Source organism: Narcine bancroftii, chromosome 9 (genome assembly GCF_036971445.1).
Source record: "Narcine bancroftii isolate sNarBan1 chromosome 9, sNarBan1.hap1, whole genome shotgun sequence".
NCBI lineage: Eukaryota > Metazoa > Chordata > Chondrichthyes > Torpediniformes > Narcinidae > Narcine > Narcine bancroftii.
The window spans coordinates 67,651,220-67,665,912 of record NC_091477.1 but is presented as its reverse complement, the minus strand read 5'-3'; the positions used below and the strand labels follow the sequence as shown (position 1 = coordinate 67,665,912).

General features: G+C 42.4%; 1 protein-coding gene and 1 long non-coding RNA gene across 5 annotated transcripts in view; one reads left to right on the top strand and one right to left on the bottom strand.

Moving 5' to 3' along the window:
* Positions 1-9,494, top strand: part of LOC138742230 (uncharacterized) — a 30,125-nt gene extending 20,631 nt beyond the window's left edge. For both annotated transcript variants that reach the window (XR_011344006.1, XR_011344007.1), the window contains exons 2-4: positions 174-245; positions 5,959-6,049; positions 8,668-9,494. This is a non-coding gene — a long non-coding RNA (uncharacterized lncRNA). The remainder of the gene's footprint in view (positions 1-173; positions 246-5,958; positions 6,050-8,667) is intronic.
* The window catches only part of LOC138742229 (glypican-5-like), a 641,419-nt gene that overhangs the window by 538,918 nt on the left and 87,808 nt on the right, over positions 1-14,693 (bottom strand). The window lies entirely within an intron of this gene.

The window sequence follows — 14,693 nt, the reverse complement described above, 5'->3', positions numbered from 1 at the left end:
CACAGACCTTTCAGTAGTAACACATTATACAAAATGCTTTTATCTCCAGAATTGATTAATGGGTCTCCCGTATCAGAGATATTTCCACTGTTCTACCATCTCTTCCTCACCTTCTCTGCTAACTGAAGAAAACTAGTCCTCACAAAGTGTCCCATGTTTTTGCTTTATTTCAGATTTTCCACGTCTGCACTTGTTTGATCTTCATTTACAGGGAGAGTTAAGAGGTTTATTATAAAGTGCATTGGGTGAGTAAATTTTGGACATTTGAGTGTTTTCATGATGAACACAAAGTTCTGTTCACTCTCGTACATCTTATAGAATTGTTACAGAACAGAATGAATGCATTCTATCCATGGAATCTTTGCTGCCTTTTTGCAAAACAATTTAAATTCCTCTGTCTCCATCACATATGCTCCCAGGACAAGTTCTTTCATGTGAGGTCATCCAAGATGCTCTCCTTCAAAAAATGTGTGTTCCCCTCTACTACCATCAACTCAGCCCTCACCTGCATATGCTTGATATGAACATCTGCCCTGGCCCCTCCACCCCCATGAGCATCAAGGATGGGGTTCCCCTTGTCCTCACCCACCACCTCACCAGCCTCCGCATCCAACATATCCTCCTCTGTCATTTCTGCCACCTACCGCATGATTCCACTACCAGACACATCTTCCCCTCTCCGCCTTCCACAGGGCACGCTCGCTCCGTGACTCCCTCATCCACTCCACCCTTCCAACCAATCGGCACTTTGCTACCCAACCCTGTGATCCAGAAATGATATGCTTGCACCCACACTTCCTCCCTCACCACCATTCGGGGGCCCCAAGCAAAGCAACACAGGGGTCATCTACTGCATCGGGTGTTCCCGTTGTAGTCTCCCCTATATCAGAGAGACTGGGTGTAGACTGGGAGATCATTTCGTTGAGCACCTTCTCTACAATAGCAGGGATCTCCAAGTGGTCACCCAGTTCAATTCCCTGCCCCATTCCCATGCTGACATCTCTGCCCATGTTCATGATGGAGACCATCTGCACATTGGAGGAACAACACCTCATATTCCATCTAGGCACTCTCCATCCAGATGACATTACCATCAAACTCCTTTTTCAATTAGACCCCCCCCCATCTCTTCTCTTTCCCTTCCCCTCTGTCTCCTTTTCTCCAGCTCTGCATTCACAGACCCCCCCCCCCCCCAATAATCCCTCATCTTTCCTCTCCTGTCCTCCTATTATGGCCTTTTGCCTGTGAGGATGATTTCCGCCCCCTGCCCTTCTTTCCCTTCCCCCCAGGCTATTTATCCAGGGACCTGTCTGCCTTTTGCTCATACATTGAAGAAGAGCTCAGGCCCTGAAACTTTGGTTATAAACCTATACTTTCTGTGACCACCGCCCGACCTAATGAGTTCCATCTATTTTTTGTGCTTATACTCCAATTGCATTCTCCGTTCCTCCCCTCTTCATGCAAGTCATTTGAAATCATACAGTGTAGAAACGGGCCCTTCAGCCCATCTTGCCCACGCTAACCAAAATGTCCTACCCACATGTCCCACCTACTTATATCTGCCCCATCTATCAATCCTATCCATGTTTCTGTCCAAACGTTTCTTAAATGTTGCAAGAGCATCTGCCTTGCCCACCTCCTCCAACAGCTTGTTCCATACACTCACTGCCCTCTGTGCAAAAAAAAGAGTCACCCCTTAGGTTCCCATTAAATCTCCCCCCCACACCCCCCCTCCCACAACCACCTTCACTTTCTTGGAAGTGCCTCTCCTATTCCCTCCCCCTGGCTGACCCTGTCCACCACTAACTCCAGTTTGGAACCATTTATTTTTACCGATTGCTAAATAAATGAGTGTCAAGGTGGGGTCTTAGCATCTTGAGCTGAACAAGTGTTTCAACCCTTTGAGTCAAGTGTTTAGAACAGCCTCTTAGAAATCCCCACAAACAGATGATTGTCATTTGCAATTCCTCCAGGCACTCTTTAAAGAAGCTCATGGGGCAAAAGCTTCAACTATTAATGATCAGCTGCTTGGAAGCAAACATTGTCATTCTGAAGCATTATTTAAAGAAACTGCTTCAGTGGATACTTGCATTCAGAGTGAATGATCATTTTCGCTATAAAATGACCAGACAATTTTCTGCCATGCTTTGTAAAGTCTTTGCAATGCTTTGCCATATTTATCTCAGACATTTGCTGATGTATTTACCTGCAAAATTGTAAGTGCTGTGCACTCCACCTTATCTGAGAATGGAACATATTCTCATTTGGTTCCCGACTCATCTTCTGGTATGACACTGTACACTAGCCAGAGTACTCAGATTTCAAATTTATTGACAGAGTGCATACGTGACATCACATACAACCCTGAGGTACTTTTTTCCTTGCGGGTACAGCAGAATCAGCACTAATTGGTAGTGCAAAGAATAAACTATACAGAGCGTGTACATGTAAACAAACAAAGAACTGTAAACAGATAATGAAACTGTACAATACAGAGAGAACAAAAAGAAAATCAATCAAGTGCACAAGTACGAGTCCTTCAATTAGTCTCTGATTGAGTTTGTCGTTGAGGAGTCTGACGGTGGAGGGGTAGCAGCTCTTCCTGAACATGGTGGTGCGAGTCTTGAGGCACCTACACCTCTTTCCTGATGGCAGCAGCGAGAACAGAGCGTGGGCTGGGTGGTGTGGGTCTTTGATGATGCTGCTGCTCTCTGACAGCAGCGTTCCCTGTAGATGTACTCATTAGTGGGGAGAATTTTGCATGTGATGTCCTGAGCTGTGTCCACTACCATTTGAAGGGCTCTATGCTCAGGGGTACTGTATCCCCTTACCAGACCGTGATGCAGCTGGTCAGCATATTTTCCACCACACCTCTGTAGAAATTTGCCAGGGTTTCTGGTGTCATACCAAACCTCCACAAACTACTGAGGAAGTAGAAGTGCTAATGCGCTTTCTTCACGATGCCATTGGTGTGTTGGGTGCAGGAAAGATCCTCCGAGATAGTGACTCCCAAGAGTCACTTGCTCAGCCTCTCCACCTCTGATTTCCCCCAATAATCACTGGATCGTACACCTCCGATTTTTCTTTCCTGAAATCAACAATCAGCTCCTTAGTTTTGGTGGCATTGAGTGCAAAGTTGTCGTTAGTGCACAATTCAGCTGTTTTCAATCTCCCTCCTGTGTGCTGACTCATCCCCCCTTCCTTTATACAACCCACTACTGTGGTATCGTCATCAAATTTGTAGATGGTGTTATAGTCGTAGATGTAAGCGCAAGTGGTGAACAGAGCCCACCCACCTATATTGGTCTTGGGTCTAACTACCCTTGGCTTTTGAGCACCCTCGCTTCCTCCGTCTCCAAGCTGAGCAAAGATATATTTCTGCATATGACATTAAATAACATTGCCTGTTCTCACATTTGGACCTGAATCCTGAACCTGAATCTTAAATGACTGCAAAGCCATTAAATGCAATGCACAGAAGTGCTGGAGAAACTCAGCAGGTCACGCAACACCTATAGTATAGGAAGTCAAAGTTTCTGGCCTGAGCCCTTCATTGGGAATGGAGAAAAACAGGTAGATGCCTGAATAATGTGGGGTTGGGGAGAGGTGGAGGGAGGAAGGGGAATGGGGAGGAATACAGGCTGACAGGTAAAGGGTCATAGGTGGATACAATTGGGAAGGTAGCTGAGAAGTGATGTGGTACAGGGTAGAGGAGCAGGAAGGGTAGCTCTCTCACAGGAGAAGGAAGGGAAGGGGATGGGGCCCTGAAGGATAGAAGACAGAGGGGTAGTAAAAGGGAAGGGGTTAATGGAAAAAGACAATTTGATATTGATGCTGTCTGACTGGAGATTGCTAAAATTAAATCTAAGTTGTTGTTCCTATAATTTTTCTGAGGTTAACCAGAACATCCAAGATTTGGCAGCATGTAGTGATTAGTACCACGTTGATGCAGCGCCAATGATCGGGACCGGAGTTGATATCCCGTGCTGTCGGGAAGGAGTTTGCGTGTTTTCCCCGTATCTGCGTGGGTTTTCCCTGGGGGCTCCAGTTCCCTCCCAGTGTTCAAAACGTACCGGAGATGTAGGTCAATTGGGTGTAATTGGGGCAGCACAGGTTCATGGGCTGTATGTCTAAATTTAAATTTGAATGTAAAAATTTAATCTTATTCCAAATACCTCAGTAGAAAAATTTCCAGAGGCATTGGAAAAAGGCAGCCTTTTCTTCATTTTCATTTGAGCACTTTTAATGATTAATTTCAACACTCCAGGATTGAAGGAAGATTCTTGTTTCACTGATAGAACTGATGTAAAATTCTTAATCCTGCACACTCCACCTTATCGAGGAAGGGAGCATATTCTCACTTGGTTCCTGACATATAGGCACTGATGGGCTAATACCTATTGCGCACTGAGGATTCTGCTCACCCTCTGGGCAGCAACCACCTCCCCAGTCTGATGTACCAGATTCTTTCCTGGCCTATGGCTCTGCCTGTGAGGAGTCTGCACCTTCTTCCCGTGACTGCAAGGTCCTCCTCTGGCTGCCCTACCTTCCACCCACATCCTAAAGATGTGCTGATAGAATGTGAATGTGAATGAGTGGAGCTGGGTTGGGGGTGGGGGGGGTGGAAGGATTTTGATGGGAATATGGGAGAACTTAAAAAAATAGGATTAATGTACAATTACTGGAATGGATGGTTGATGTTGACTTCAGCAGGCACAAGAGCTTGTTTCTGTACAGTATGGAACATAAACAGTGTTGGACTGCAAAGGAACCATGGCAATAAAGGCATGGGCCAGAGATGGAAATACCCTCATCAAGTGAAGGTACACAGTAGTAGTTGTCCCAGATCCCACCAGACATAATAGGGATGTTCCTGGAATTTTTGACAAAGAGCAGAGCAACAACATTGAAAACAGGATCAAACTTTTTTCTACACCAGTGGTTCTCAACCATTTTTTTTCAACTCACATCCCACTTTAAGTAATCTCTATGCCATCGGTGTTCTGTCATTAGTAAGGAATTGCTTAAAGTGGGATGTGAGTGGGAGGGGAAGGGTGAGAATCACCACTCTAGAACCAATTGCTACTGAAATATTTTGCTGGAGAAAAATTGGCCCATTTCCTTTGGAGTTACAAAACCATGCACATAACGAGTCAATTAGGTTAGATTAAAACAGTGTTTTTCAAACTTTTTTCTTTCCACCCACATACCACCTTAAGCAATCCCTTACTAATCACAGAGCACCTATGGGATAGGGATTACTTAAAGTGGTATGTGAGTGGAAAGAAAAAGGTTGAGAACCCCTAGTGGATCTCCAGAAATCTCCACCCGAGAGTGGTAGAGGTGAGGTCACTCAACTTTAAAGTGGAGGCAGGTAAATTTTTGAAAGTTGTGGAGATGTGACAAGAAAGAGGTGAGATGAGACCTGGAATAGATCAGCCATTATCACACTGATGACCTGTTCCCATTTTGTTTACGAAAAATGAAGATTCAAACCTATATTGAATCAAGACTGTCATAGAAACAAAGAATTAGCATTAAACGGTCAATGATTAATTTAGAGAGACCAAAGGTGGTCAGCCTTTGAGCGCTACAGTTCAACCTTAGGGACAACAAGGAGAATAGATCAATGTGTCCTAAACATTCATGTTTATCCATAGTTATTACCACCGACTAATTGAATGGGCATACTGTTAGATTCAAAAAAAAGGTTTACAAATAGACATATGGTTTTCATTTGTTTGGGACTGCACAACTTCAAAATGCCATCTGGATTTTATTTAAGAGGTTACAATAAAGTCTGTCAGTAAAGCTTCAGGCCCTCTCACCCCAATCCCTCCCTCACACTGGCAAGACAAACTTTTTACCATTTAATAATTGTGAATGTTCCTCAGATCCTGTCCAATCCAAGCATTGGCAACAAAAAAAAATCATGTAATTGTTATTCTACAATTTCAGCACATGTATCAGGCCGTGGACCACTAAGAAGAAGACTGCGTCTCTGGATCGCTGGGCCTGCCCCATGTTTGAGCTCACTTGCCCTGGTTGGGTGAGTAAGGACAATATATGAGTTGGTCCCCAGTTGAGGCAACGTTATGACTCCCCAGGAGAGGGAGCCCCAAGACACCAATGAGAGGTATTGGACAGCCTGCCTTTCTCTCCCTCCTCTACCAAGGCTGGTGGGAGGTCAGCTTGTGGAGATATCTCACATCATAGAGGCCTAGATTTATATAGCAGCCAAACAGGACCTTTGCCCTGAGCCCAGCCCCAGCTGCCTGTGCTTGGCCCATATCCCTCAAACACTTTCCCATCCATGTACCTGTCCAAATATATTTTTACATGTAGTAACTTCACTCTTCTCTGTCTCTTCCTCTGGCAGTTCGTTCAATATATTCACCAACCTCTGTGTGGAAAAGTAGCCCCTCGTGTCCCTTTTAAATCCAGCCCCCCCCCCCCCCCCCTCACATGAAACCAATGCCCTCTAGTTTTAGACTCCCCCTGCCCTGGAGAGAAGATCCTGACCATCTGCTTCATCCACACCCTTCATGTTTTTATACATCTCTAAGGACACCCCTTAGCCTCCTATGGTCCAGGGGGGAAAAAATCCGGCCTATATCACAATGAAGCTTTGTGAAGGGTAGATTTGCCACATGAGCCCAACAAAATAAATTGATGAAGGTAGGGTGGTAGATCCATGGTTTTTAGAAAGTCATTTCACAAGGATCCCATGATAGACTCATTCAAAAAGTCATTAGATCCATGGAACCTTGGCTCTATGGATTCAGAATGGGCTTGCCTGCAGAAAGCAGAGGATAGTAGTAGATGGAACATATTGTGCCTGCAGTTCTGCAGCTTCCTTTACTGGGACCCCACTCTTTGTGATTTTTTATAAATGAGTTGGACGAACAAATAGAGGCTGGTAAATGTGTAGATAACATCAAGGTCAAGCTGATATGGATCGTGTAGAAGGTTGGAGGTTACAACAGGTTTGGGTAGAAAACTGGCAGATGGAGTTCAATCTGGATAAGTGTAAAGAGAAGCATTTTGGAAGGTCAAAAGTGAAGGCAGAGTGCATGGTTAATGGCAGGATCCTTAACTATGTGGGAGAACAGAAGGATCTTGGGGTTCAAATCGATGGATCTCTCAGGGTTGATCAGCTAGTTAAGAAGCCATGCGATTTGCTGGCTTCCATTAGTGGTGAATTTGTGGTCAAGAGTCAATAGGTAATGTTGCAGCTGTATAAAACTCTGGATAAAACTGCACTTGGAATATTGCATTCAATTCTGGATGCCTCATTACAAAAAGGAAGCTGTGGAAATGGTGCAGAGGAGATTTACCAGGATATCGCCTGGATTGGAGGACATGCCTTCTAAGGCAAGTATAACAGAGCTCGAGCTTTTTTCTTTGGAGTGAAGAAGGATGACAGGTGACTTAATAGAGGTCTTCAAGAATATAAGAGGCATAGATAGGGGAGGACCTTTTTCCCCAAGGCAAGAGTAGCAAACCCCAAAGGACATCTGTACAAGGTGAGTGGAGGACAGTTCAGTGGAGACATCAGGGGTAAGTTTTTTTTTACACAGGTGCTTGGAATCCATTGCCAAGGGTGGGGGTGGAGGATGCTACAATAGGAACATTTAAAAGACTCTTAGACAGGCACATGGATGCAAGAAAAATAGAGGGTTATGGGTGTAACATGGGGAAGGTTTTGTTTGTTGAGTAGGTCATTTTAGCCCAAAGGACTTGTACTTTGCTATAATGTTTTATGTTTTATCCTGTCTTTCCCTATCACTCAAGCTCTCCAGTCACAGTACCAACCTTGTTTAAATTTCAAGAGTTGGCTTAAAAAAATTATAAATTTTGATGATGTTTACACCCAACTTCCAGATTGATAAGAGCTTTTACCTTCAATGGGGAATTTGAACATGCAATTCAGATCTGTTGTCTCTTCAATCTGAAAACATGCAATAAATCCAAAGTTCTGTTATTTAGCAAATTCTTCAAGTTCTCCCTCAGCTTTTCACAGTCCAGTCCTTAGTTTGAAGACTGTAAGGGCTAGTTTTTTGATGAGGTGTGAAAATCCTACATGGAAACTGGTCACCAATAGGGATACAGTGCTAATTTTTCAGGCAACAAGGAGATGCCTGGAGTGGCCCCATGAGGTGCTGGACCTACGCCCCAGTAACCTCCGGCAGCGCTGCACCCCTGGTCACCAGTCAATTAATTCTTCTGTACCAAGCTAATATGTCCTCCAAGGCCTTCAGAAGAACCTTCAATTGACCATTTCTATCCATGGATGTGGCCCGGTTTCCTCCAGCATCTAATTATTTGCTCCATTTAGTAGAAGGCCTCACATCAGGGTGCTGATAACCAACTTTGTGGAGCCAGGACTCTGTCCAGCATATGGGAATGTGCATTGGCATTTATCAAATTCCTAACCACGCATCAAAACTGTGTAACCAGTAAATAAAATCTCTGTTGCTTTGGCTAACACTTCTTTCCAGTGGCATTTGGGGAAACTAACAGCTTGTTCCCCGAATGTTTTCATCTTTGGTATGCCTTTGATCAAATATCTTGGTAGTAAAGGCAGTTGTTAACAGGGAAGCTGTGGATAAATTGGTCTGAAGCATCTCATTACGTGACAAGCCTTTGCTTTGCGCACTCCACCAGGTTCGATGAATGAAAGGCATGTTGATAACAAAGACATCTGAAGAAATGAAGTCAAAACAACAGGCGGGGTTTAGAAATTTGTCAGCCTCCATCATAAAGATCTACACAGAGGAAAAGGCTCTTCAATCTATCTTGCCTATGGCCCAGCAAACTGCTCCCATTTGTGTACATTTGGGCACATCCCTCTCAACTGTTCCTTCTCCACCTCTCAACCTGTCCTTCATAATCATCGAGAGTCAGTCACAGAAAAGAGACCCATCATGTTTATGTGACCATTCTGCTTATCTATACTAATTTAATTTATCTGGATTTAGTCCATAGCCTTGAGCTTCTTAAAGCATTGCCAGAGAACTGGACTCCCCCACCTCCTCCGACTGAGTGTTCCAGATTCCCACCGCTCTTTACGAGAAAGAATTCTCCACATTGAGCGGGTCTGAGCATTCAGCTCCCAAGTTAATTGTCCATTAATATTTTTGTCATTTCACCATTACCACTAGCCAAATCTTTGCTCAAAGTAATAAGCAATGAAAATAGAATAAAAAAGTGATCTCCTTAGAGATGGGGCAAAGTTCAACTTGAAGGAGTAGTGGCTGTGGGAAATTTCACTGTCATACAGCGTTCTGTGCCCTTTGGATGGACATACATAATAAACAGCCCTTCTGAAAGAACAATCAAGTTATTTAAAGTGCCCTGGGCAATTTTCATCCAAAAAGTGATCATGTTTTTAAACACAACAGAGATTAGCTGCTCAGTGTTTTGGATCAACAACTATACTATACTAATAATGCTTTCTTCCTTTAATTGCAAATTCTTTGTCAAAACAATTAATGAAGGTTGCTAAGTGGAAGATTTGACGATGAGAGGTTCTTGTCATACACTCAAATACAATCCACAAATTATTCTTACTTGCCATAGGTACAGAGGAACACAAAATAGACTAATAAACAATGTATTGGTAAAACCAGGATTCTGCTGACACCATGGTTAAGTGACAAAAGCCCTCCTCACTCTCCACAACACTTCAGGCTCGCAATAGATGTTTAATACAGAAGTGGCCTGGCAAACATTAAAATGAAAATAACACTACTGGGTCTAAGCAATACATTGTAATAATGGCCACAAGCAAAAAATAAAATCTGCAAGAATACTGTGAAACCAGTTCCTTACACGATGCATATAAACCTCTGTTGATTCTTTCCACAGGCACAGTACATGAGAAAGGATGTGTCAATGCCCAACCTGAGCAAGTCAGCTCAAAGGAAATAATTCCTCCTGTGGTGTTGCTGCTATTTACTTCAAGACATAGAACGGTGCAGCACAGCACAAGCCCTTCGGCTCAGTGTTGAGCTAACCCTTAGAAACCTATTACACTATCAATCTCACCCTTCCCAACATTACAGTCCATAACCCTCTATTTCTCTTGTAGCACATGCTTATCCAAGAGTCTTTCTTCGAATGTCCCTTTTTTACCAGCGTCTACTACCACCTACTCCTGGCAATGCATTCTAAGCATCCACCACTCTATGTAAAAAATATTAACTCCCCCCCCCTAAACTTTCCTCCACTCACCTCAAACAGACATCCTCTGGTATTTCCTACCATGGACCCAGGAACATTAGGACTATCAATGCCTCTTATAATCTTATGCACAAACATTGTCCATTGATTGTCTGGACCACGTTCACCAATTGGTTTGCCCAAAAATCAGATACTGCAACCTTTCCCCACAGTTTATACATAAACCAACACAGGACAGTTTCTGTGTTGAGAGAAAGCCTACTTTTGAGTTGACAGGGAATGTATCAGGTTCGCAGGGAGACGAGTCTGAACAAAAGTGTCACAATCAAAGGTCGCTTTATTGGTCACATGGGAAATGAACAAGAGAAAATGTCAAATGATACTTAGTCATTCTCACTACTTAATAGCTATATGGACATTCACATCGGACCCTGGTTGGTCTCTGATATAATGGCCATCTGTTTTCTACACGGTACAAGACAAAAACTAAATCAGTGTAAGCATGTACATCAGGCACAAGGGTCCTTGATATCAGTGGCTGCTTTCTGTGCCATACTCTCCCCCACGTGTATGCTTTCTGTACCATACTCACAGATTGGGACCAGCAGACTCTCCCGATCCCTGTACCTTGGGGTGCAGCTCAGTGTTAGGTAATATATGATTACTAACACATTCTAACAAGACAGTGACTTAAACTCACACTCCTAGGTCCCTGTACCAATGTTGGGGGGGGCTCAATACTAAGTACTGCCCAACAATACTACAGTCCACGGTAAGTGTAGTGCACACCTTAACAATGAAGTCTCCAGCGATGTCCACAGTTAAGTGACCTAGCATAAAGCAACGTTCATAGTCAGTGCAGGGAGCAGAAAGCAAGAACTATCACACAGATTGGAGTTTACACTGAGCTGGGCATCTGAATCATTTAAATGTCCCAACGATAAGATGTACACTAGTGGGTGGCCTGAGTCCAGCCTTGATTGGTGGGTTTTGTTATTATAAAAGTATGAATTTCCTGCATGAAAACTTTGGTCAAGATCCGTTATTGCCAGTAGAGACAAATGTGGAGTTATTAATGCATAATGGAGACACAAAGAAATTTATTTCATCAATTTATAAGTTGTTACAAAAGAAAGCTTGAAAAATAGGGGTACAAAGATTAAGATAAAAGTGGGAAGAAGAATTGAATAAACAAATAAATGAAGGTGATTGGATGGTGTTATGTAGAGAAAATATGAAAAGTACCATAAATGTGAGGTATAGATTGGTACAATATAATTTTATTCATCATATAAACTATATTTGACACCACAAAAGTTAAGTAAATTGAGCCATGATGTTTTGGATTTATGTTTTAGATGTGGACAGGGAGTTGGTACAATTTTTTGCATTCTACATGGCAGTGTCCTAAGATTACATCTTTTTGGTTGGAAATTGGTAATTTATTAGAAAGAATAATTGGAGTTAAATTCCCACAGGATCCAATTTGTTTTTATTGGGTAATATTAAGCAGGTTAAACCCAAATTAAAATATATGTTACAAGCACAGACAGTAGCCAAGTCTGCTTGGAACTTAGCATGCGTAGCTGATATGCTGGAAGCATGCAAAGCTGTACTTGTTCTAGATGTCTTTGAAGACTTTGAAGATCTTCCTGTGCTCATATCCTTGGAAATACTTCTGCATTTCACTTGGTACAGCACCAGTGGTACTTTGCATCTGTTCCAGTTCCACTAATCTTTGTCAGTTAATGAGGTCTGCAGTGCCTTGGTAGTCTTCTTCTTGCTTGCTAGTTGAAGCCGCCTTTTCTTTGCCTATTGCTTCCAATCTCCTACCAAGTGTTGTCAGTCTTCCTTGCTGGCTTAACTCACAATCAAACAGTTATTTGAGAAGAGCTGTTTGCTCGAGGTTTTTAGCCCAACAAGACTTCTGCTTATTCATCTTGGGTTCTTCATACTGCAACCTTGCTTTTGCCCTGGCTTCTCCTGGTTCCTGGGAACTGTAAACAAACTTTGTATCTTGGTCCCTTTTAAGAGAGTCGCTGCTGACTCTCTGTGTGGTTCTGCACACAACGTCTCTTATCTCTGGTGGTTTACTGTTTATAAGAACATTCTGGGCTTTCTGCCAATTCTTCTGCCAAAGCTCTGGCTTATCTTTTCAAGGTCGCAGGTGTCTGGCCAGATCTTGGCTCAATTTCAAACTGTGCAATTCACAGTCCCAAAGACTTCTGGAATATTCTATTATTACAGCTTGGATGCCTTTTGACTTTAAATCAAGTTGTTAATTCTTTTAGATAAATTTTACAACCCTTTCTTCCAAACGAAGTTCCCAATTAAATTTTTTTTAATCAAAATATGGACAACATTTTCCTTATTCTAATATATCCAAATTTCAAAGTATCATCTTCCAAGGCAAGCTACAATATTCTGAATTTTGATCACATTAAGCCAACAAATCAAACTCTGTAGCTGTTATTTTATGTAGCTTTAATTTGTTGATAAAGAAGATAAACATCTTGCATAGTTTCACATTAAGACTTTCATAGCAATGAATATCAAAGCATTTACTGTATCATAGAGATATAAAATGTATATAAAGAGGCTCAAATTTTAAAGAGATACATTATGAGACAAAAAATTCAAAGAAAAATTCCTCATGTTCACACTTCCTTTACATGTTGTCAAGTAATGAGCAAGTCATTAGTCTGGGTAGATATTACATCATAGTCACTATGGTAACATTACAAACAATAGTTCTCTTAAAGAGGCATGCACAAAATTAACTAAGAAGCAAAATACACATGGTTTTAACCTTTACACTCATGGCAAAGATGCATCATCTCTGCACTGCATCATGCAATCCCTCATAACTCCAACTTCTGTAGCAGCAGCAAGAGTCTATCTATTCTGTCTTAACCATGACCTAAATGCAGACAGCAGCAATATCTGGTCAAAGTAACTGTTGCAAATCAAAAGAGGCTCAAGAAAGTCTTTCACAAAAAGTCAGGATTATAAAGTGGCACAAGTGAACTAGAGCTAAGAGCAGGAGCAGGTCATCTGGCCCATTGAGCCTGCTCCACCTTTGAACAAGATTTACTTACCTACCATTTCCCCATAACCCTCAACCCCATACTATGAGTCTTTAATACATTCAATGAGGCAGCCTTCACTGGTTCCCTGGACAGAGAATTCCACAAATTTACAATGCTCTGGGAGGAGCATTTCCTCCTCATCTTTATCTCAGATCTACTCCCCCGAATCATGAGGCTGAGTCCCCTCGTTCTAGTCTCACATAGCAGTGGAAACAACTTTCCGCCTTCTATCTTACCTCCTCCTTTCATGATATTATATGGTTCTATATAATTCTCGTAAATTCTTCTGAATTCCCATAAATCTAAGCCCAGGTGACTTAATTTCTCCTCATTTCTAAACCCCCCATTTCTGGAATCAACCATCAGAACCTCCTCAGCAATACTTCAAAGCCAGTATATCCATATTCAAGTAAGGAAACCAGAACTGCAGCCATGGTTTCACCAGTACCCTGTATAGTTGCAGAAGAATCTCCCTGCTCTTAAATTCAATCCCATTACCAATGAAAGCCAACATTCTATTTTCCCCCTGCACAAAAGCATGCTGCAATCTTCACAATTTAATCTAATCTACTGTGGGTTTTTTCTCTCTCCAATAATACACACATTAACATTGTACTCCATCTGCCAGATCCTTGCCCACTCACTTAACCTACCTATATCCCCCTAAAGACTCTACGTCCACTACAGAATTTGCTTTTCTACTCAATTTTGTGTCATCAGCAAACTTAGATATGCTTGGTCCCATCTTCCTAATCACTTATATATACGTGGTGCACCTATTCCTGCAGCTCGCTGCTCATCACTGATGCATCAACATGAAGCTACTGAACTTATCTGTGTGTCAGGGCAGCAGCAGGAGCAAACCAAGAAATTATAGGCTGCCGAGCCCTACAGTGGGGCAGGGGGAGGTATTGGAGAAGATTCTTCTAAGGGATAGGACTTAGTAAAACTTGGACTGACAAGAGATAATTATTTGAGAGGGTGAGGTCCTGCCTCAGAAATTTAACTGAGATTTTGAGGAAGTGACAAAGATAATTGATGAGGTTAGGGCAGTAGATGTTGCTTATATAGTAAGGCATTAGACAATGCCCTTCGTGGTAGACCGATCCATAAAATTAAGTGACAAGGGATCCAGAGGAAGTTGAAGCAAAGTGAATCCAAATTTAGCTTGATCAGTGAAGACAGAGGTTAGTGGTAGTTTTTACTGACAGGCGATCTTTGATCAGTGGTGTACAGCAAGAATCAATGTTGCAAAATGTTGTTTGCAATTTAATCTGAATGGAACACGGAAGTCTGCAAATGCTGTGATTGTAGTAAAAATATACCAAAATGCTGGAGGAACTCAGCCGGTCTCACACCATCCATAGGAAATGCCAACATTTCGGGCCTGAGCCTTTCTTCAAGGGATAAGCAGAATGA